Below are 7,266 nucleotides of genomic sequence, written 5' to 3'. Positions count from 1 at the left end.
ACCCTCATGTCTTTCCAAACATGTATTACAGTCTTTCTTCCATGTAATACAAAATGTTATTTTGCCCAATGCTACTCTTTTCAATAAATTGGCAATGAATGGTGACTACAGATTTAAAGAATGATTTTCAGTGAATAATGACTTAAATTTCAGTCTGTTCCTCATATAAAGTCATCATATTGGCTTCAGAACATTTGAAATATAGCACACAGGTCTTATGGACAACTTTTATGGTGTTTTGTTGTCCTTTTTGACAGACACAGTCCCCATTCACAGGTAAAGAACAGCCTTGATATTCTGCCTAACATCATCTTCCATGATCCATTGATGCAAGAGAGCCATATGTTTTGAACGACCAATGGGAGGGCCTTTTATGTCAAATGTATTTTACTTTATTCATTTAACATAATGTTTAATTCATAAAAGCAAAATCCTTAGAAGTCTTTAGCATGTTTTCAGTAAGACACAGAAAGATGTTTCAGACTGTGTGGTAAGATGACCTACCACTGAACCAGACATGAGAGTGGCATAATGTACTTCAGTTAAACTCTGTGGAAAAACTGAATGAGGCGTTTAACAAACTAACTTTCAGACACAAACACTCAAACCTCAATAAGACATCACTGACCTGAAGGAAAGAGTTCTTACATTGGTATGTAGAGGAAAAAACATCAAAGGATTTTAAATATTTTATTGAATTTGTGTGTGTGTGTGTGTGTGTGTGTGTGTGTGTGTGTGTGTGTGTGTAGTGTGTATGTATCACTTTGTGGGGACCAAATGTCCCCATAAGGATAGTAAAACCAGAAATTTTTGACCTTGTGGGGACATTTTGTCGGTCCCCATGAGGAAAACAGCTTATAAATCATACTAAATTATGTTTTTTGAAAATGTAAAAATGCAGAAAGTTTTCTGTGAGGGTTAGGTTTAGGGGTAGGGTTAGGTTTAGGGGATAGAATATAAAGTTTGTACAGTATAAAAACCATTATGACTATGGAAAGTCCCCATAAAACATGGAAACACAACATGTGTGTGTGTGTGTGTGTGTGTCGGAAGAAATAAAGTCAGTGGTCGAAATAGATTAAATAATGTGGGAGCCAGAGGACATCCCTGTCGCACTCCAAGGTGAACAGGGAATGGCTCTGACTCCCGGCCACGTAGTTTTACCTGTGCCTGCTTGCCATTATAAAGGTCCTTAATGATCGCGAGCAGCGGGTCTGGAACCCCGAAAGCATGAAGAACAACCCAGAGCCCAGGCCTACTGATGGTATCATAGTGAGACCAGGACCACGTGGTTCATGAAGCCTTCGATGGCTGTACATGAGAAATTTCCATCTGGTACAGAAATAATGGGAGGTTGATCGATGCCCGGGTGCGGTCAAGGGATGGCTACCTATTGATCAACCAGTTCAGTTCAGTTCAGTTCAAGTTCTTTATTCAGTCATGATGTTATTACAGACACAATATTAATCACATCAACAAAAAAAAAATAAATAAATAAATAAATAATAATAACATTCACTGCTGAAAAGGAGCATGAGGAAGACCTAGTCTTATAATTACATGCCCCTTTTTTCAATAATTTTATCTGACACAAATCAGATGGCTCGCCGTTTTTTTTTTCTTTTTCTTATTTTTTTTTCTTTTCCTTTATCTAGGTACCATATTACTTCACATCTAAATAATTAACAATTTCAAATTTGTCAAACATTGGTTCTTATGCTTCACTGCCTTCAGTATGTTCTAAGAACATTTTTTTTATACATTTTATTGAATTGAACAATCGTGTTACATGTTTTTTGCACAATGTCCAAAGAGTTCCATAAATTAATCCCAATTACAAGAAACCCTTTTTGTTTTTGTGAGGTGCGTGAATATGGTACACAAAAATTACCTTTTCTTCTGCTGTTACTGTCTGTGATTAGCATGAATTTATTTTGAATATGTATTGGCACCAAATTATTTTTCACTCTCCACATAATTTGTAGTATTTTAAATTTGACCAATTCTTTTAATTTCAAGGTCTGCAATTTTATAAACAGTTTGTTTGTGTGGTCTCATAAACCTTTATAAGTCACAATTCTCATCGCTTTCGTCTGAAGTAAGAACAGCCTTTCTGTATAACTGGTGCAAGCATTACCCCATACTTCGATACAGTATGTTAAGTATGGAACAATTAAGGATATGTATAGAAGCTGTAATGAAGCTTCATCCAATATGTGTTTAACATTATAAAGAATACCAATATTTTTACTAACTTTACCTTTGATATGCTCAATATGAGGCTTCCAGCTAAGTTTGCTGTCTAGGATAACTCCCAAAAATTTGATTTCTGAGACACATTCAATATTTACATTCTCAATAACTAATTTTGTGCATCCCTGTTTTCCCTTTTTTCCAAAAACCATATAATTTGTCTTATCCCAATTTAGAAACAATTTATTATAATCAAACCATTTCTTTAATTCTATCATTTCCCTTTCAATAGTGGCCATTAATTCATTTAAATCTGTCCCAGTCTTAAACACAGTTGTGTCATCAGCAAACAACAAGAAATTCATATCTTTAGAAGCCTCAAATATATCATTAATAAATAATATAAAAAGTTTAGGGCCAATTACTGAACCCTGGGGAATTCCGCATACAACAGTTTTACAGCCCGAGTTTTGGTTTTTAAATTGAACATATTGGCTTCTGTTACTTAAGTAGCTTTCAAGCCATTTATATGTCTGACCCCTTAATCCATAGTGTTGTAGTTTTGTCAACAATAAGTTATGGTTGACAGTGTCAAACGCTTTCTGTAAATCCAGGAATATACTTACAAAATACTGTTTTTTGTCCATTGCAGCAAGAATTTCTTCAGTTAAATGAATTAATGCAACGGCAGTTGATCTATTGGATCGAAATCCGTATTGATAGTCAAAAAGTAAATAATTTTTTTCCAAAAATAAATCTAATTTATGAGTAAACCATTTTTCTATTATTTTAGAAAACTGCGAAAGTATTGAAACAGGTCGATAATTATTAAACTCATGTTTATCTCCTTTTTTAAAAATAGGTATTATCTTAGCAATCTTCATCTTTTGAGGGAAAACACCTGAACTAAAAGAAAGATTGAAAATATAAGTTAGAGGTTGAAGTATGCAATCTATAGTTTTTTTTACAATGCTCATATCCATTCCATCACCATCACAAGATGTTTTAGTTTTGCACTTTCTCACAATATCTAAGATTTCAGTTCCGGTGAATTCATTAAGAAACATTGACTGTAAGATTCTACTACCTCCTGTCGCACTACTACACCATACATGATTGGATTTTTCAAGACTTTTCGCAATATTAGGTCCGGCATTGACAAAGAAGGAATTAAACTCATTTAAACCACATTATGTATGCTGATGATATGGTGATTGCTGCTCACTCAGAGGAAGAGTTGGAGGCGCTGCTGATGAACCTGGAGCTTGCTACTAAGAGATGGGGCCTTACCATCAGCCCAACCAAAACTAAGCACCTGCCTGGGTGTTACCATCAGACACTCCACCCCCACAGCTCCCAATTGGTGATGGGGCATTTGTGGAGAGAGTGGAGTGTTTTCCATACCTGGGCAGTGTGCTTATGACCAGCTCTGGTTTGACAGCAGAGGTCTCACTCCAAATCAGTCGAGCAGCATTATCTTTTCATCGGTTGCGTAACGCTGTGTGGAAGCTTCCCGGTTTGTTGTTCCGCACGAAGCTTCAGGTATTTCCGGCCACGGTCATTCCGTCCCTTCTCTATGCTTACGAAACTTGTACACCCCTAATGGAACATCTTCGCCGGTTAGAAACATTTAGGCTGGCCTGCCTAAGATCCATCCTGGTTGTGTTGGCTGGGTCATGTAGCCTGCATGCCCGGCCACCACATGCCTAAACAGCTTTTGCTCGGCCGGAGGGGGCTCAGTGGGAACGGCACGGGCTGGAGAAGTGATGGAGTGATGTGGTACAGGGTGATGTGGAGCTGAGTGGACTTGCCGATGACTGGTACCAGCGGTGTCAAGATCAGCCTCTTTGGAGGAGGCTTGTGAAGGATGCTACTGGCCAGTTGGAGGCAGTCATCCTCCAACAACAACGGAGGGCAGAGGAGCGATGCTCACAACAATGAGCAGAGTGCCGGGTTGCTAAAGCACAGCAAGTTGGCACAGTAGGGGCACAGGTGGTGGATCAGCCAGTCATCTCAGTCAGTCGACCCATGTCACCTGTTGGATCTGTCCCGTGACCTCCTGCCAGCGGGCGTTCGACACTTCACATGGCCTAAACGTGCACATAGCCTGGCACAAGCATTGTGGTGACGTCACTGCCACTTAGTAGCGAATGGCGGTTATTGTGTGTATCTCGGAAGAAATAAAGTCCTGGGCAGGGGCGTAGCAAGGAACTCTCTGCCCCATGACTTTATATTAGTCTGAGCCCCTTTCATATAAAAAATAACAGTTAAAAATTAGTTGTGTGCCTAATTAATTTCCCTCTCACTCTGCCCCCGCCCCCCATCCTGTGCACGAACCACCCCCTGTTGCTGATTGCCTGGAGTAGTGTTGTGTGGATCGGTCTGTTCCACTTTGTTTTTGTCCCATTTACAGAGCCAGGGTTGCGTACAAATGCTAGATTTTTTTTCAGCCAACCCACAGAACGGACAGCTAGCAGACTGTGAGGAGATATTTTCTGAATTTGACGAAAAGTGTATTGGAATAGAATTACTGAGTGCACCTTTAAGAAAGATGATAGAATACAGCTCATCTCCTGTGACAGACAGATTTAGTTATGGCTGTTAAAATTATCAGGAGAGAGATGCCACCTGCTGCAGCTAGAGGAAACACAGAGCCATGTTGGCTAACCTCACCGCTGATGTCACTGCTGATGTCATCCTACAGGTTCATTTTACCTGGAACAAAGGTGAGATGTGACATTTATTGTGAGAAGTAATGACCATAAATTTTAAAGCCAAGCCAGCAGGAGAGGGACTTTAAACAAGCAAGCATTTTATTTCTTACTTTTTGGTGCAATTTATTAGGAATGCTTAACTCTCTATATTTTAAAGCATTGGTTTTCTGTAAATTATCTTGGTAACAATATTATTAAATAAAATCAGGACAATTTGAAATCGTTAAAGAGTATGAAAAAAAATGTATAACTTTAATAGTAAAGGAATTCACATAGATGAGACACAGGAAGTAAAAGGAAAAAATGCAGCTTCATTTTAAATTACAGCAAAATTAAGAAACAGCTAAATCTGAAAGCTAATGTGTCATTGAAGCATCATATTAATCAACTAATATCATGCTCACTGTCACGATTGATTAACGAGGCAGACGAGGAGATGCGGATCCAAACGCAGTTTGAATTTTATTGAATAAGGAAACACAAAATGAACAACCCACGATGGGGAAAAGAAACATAACCTGAAGAAGCTGACCAGGGTAGACACGAACAGGGAACTAGGGAGAGCAGCACACGCCAAGACAACATCAAACAACGATCGACGAAGACTGAACAAAGACACAGGGTATAAATACACAAACATGGGAAAAGGGACCAATGAAAGAACAGAACTCAAACAAGATAACAAGGTGATTAACAGAAGCCAAAGGCAAATTAACAAGGGCAGGTGAAAACAATGAACAGTGAACACAAGACTATGGAGGTACAAAGGTGACGAAAGTGAAAACTAAGGAATACCAAAAGTGACAAAATTACAAACAAAGGGCAACAGAGGGACAAGACAGGGTAAACATAACAACAAGACAGGGTAAACATAACAACAAGACAGGGTAAACATAACAGAGCCCCCAAAGGATCGGCTTCCAGACGATCCTAGACAAGAAAAACAAGAGACAAAAACCCACAAGAACAACATGAGGGCACCAGGGGCAAACAAACAGTCCAAGTGGGCACATGGGTAGACAGGCAGGTCATGGAGGTGCAAGGGGCAGACAGGGAGTCCAAGAGGGAGATGAGACAGTCCACGGGGGCACAAGTGGAGATGAGGGTTAGGGGGCCAGGGAGGTATCGACTGGGCAGGGACAGGTTTCGAGAACCTAGGAGGAGGCCACTGGACGGGGACTGGATCAGGAGGTCTGGGGAGAGGCCACAGGACAGGGACTGGGTCAGGGGGCCTGGAAAGAGGCCACAGAACGGGAACAGGGTAAGAAGCCCTGGGAGGAGGCCACAGGACAGGGACCGGGTCAGGAGGCCTGGGAGGAGGCCACAGGATAGAGGCCGGCTTTGGTGGCCTGGGAGGTGGTCGTGGGCCAAGGGCCGGTTCAGGGGACCTGGGAGATGACCACAGGACAGAGGCCGGTTTTGGTGGCCTAGGAGATGGAGTGGCCACAGGGGAGGCCGGCGGAGCCGCGTGAGGCGGAGCCAAGGAGGACCTCTGAGGCGGAGCCGAGGGAGGTGATGGCTCAGAAGGCCCAGAAGGCGGAGCTGAGGGAGGCTCAGGAGGTGGAACCGAAGGAGGCTCAGGAGGCGGAGCCGGGGTAGGCGGCGCCGTGGGAGGCTCTAGGAGCGGAGACCAGGAAGACTCTGGAGTCTCTGGGGGCAGAGACGTAGGAGGCTCTGAGGGTGGAGCCGTCGAAGGCTTGAGTGGCTCGAGAGGCGGAGCCATAGGAGGCTCTGGAGGCGGAGCCGCAGGAGGCCCCGGAGGTGGAGCTGCAGGAGGCTCGAGAGGCTCTGGGGGCGGAGCCGTAGGAGGCTCAAGAGGCTCTGGGGGCGGAGCCGTCAAAGGCTTGAGTGGATCGAGAGGCGGAGCAATAGTAGGCTCTGGAGGCGGAGCCGTAGGAGGCTTGAGAGACGGAGCCCTGGAAGACTCGAGAGACTTGAGAGGCGGAGCCCTGGAAGGCTCGAGAGGCTTGAGAGGCGGAGCCCTGGAAGACTCGAGAGACGAGAGACTTGGGAGGCGGGGCCCTGGTAGGCTCGGGAGGTGCTGGCTCTAGGATGGGCACGACCACTGGCGCTGGCTCTTGGACGGTCGAGGCCACAGGCGCTGGCTCAGGGACGGTCGAGGCCACAGGCGCTGGCTCAGGGACGGTCGAGGCCACAGGCGCTGGCTCAGGGACGGTCGAGGCCACAGGCGCTGGCTCAGGGACGGTCGAGGCCACAGGCGCTGGCTCAGGGACATCGGAGGCTACAGGTTCGCTGCCCGTGGCTGACGTGGGCGCAGGCTCGCTCACCGTAGCGGGCTCAGGCTCGCTCACCGTAGCTGACGAGGACTCAGGCTCGCTCACAGTGACATGCGTGGGCT

This window comes from Xyrauchen texanus, chromosome 15 (assembly GCF_025860055.1).
Source record: "Xyrauchen texanus isolate HMW12.3.18 chromosome 15, RBS_HiC_50CHRs, whole genome shotgun sequence".
Lineage (NCBI taxonomy): Eukaryota > Metazoa > Chordata > Actinopteri > Cypriniformes > Catostomidae > Xyrauchen > Xyrauchen texanus.
The sequence above is the reverse complement of the archived record's forward strand: the minus strand, read 5'-3'. Positions refer to the sequence as shown.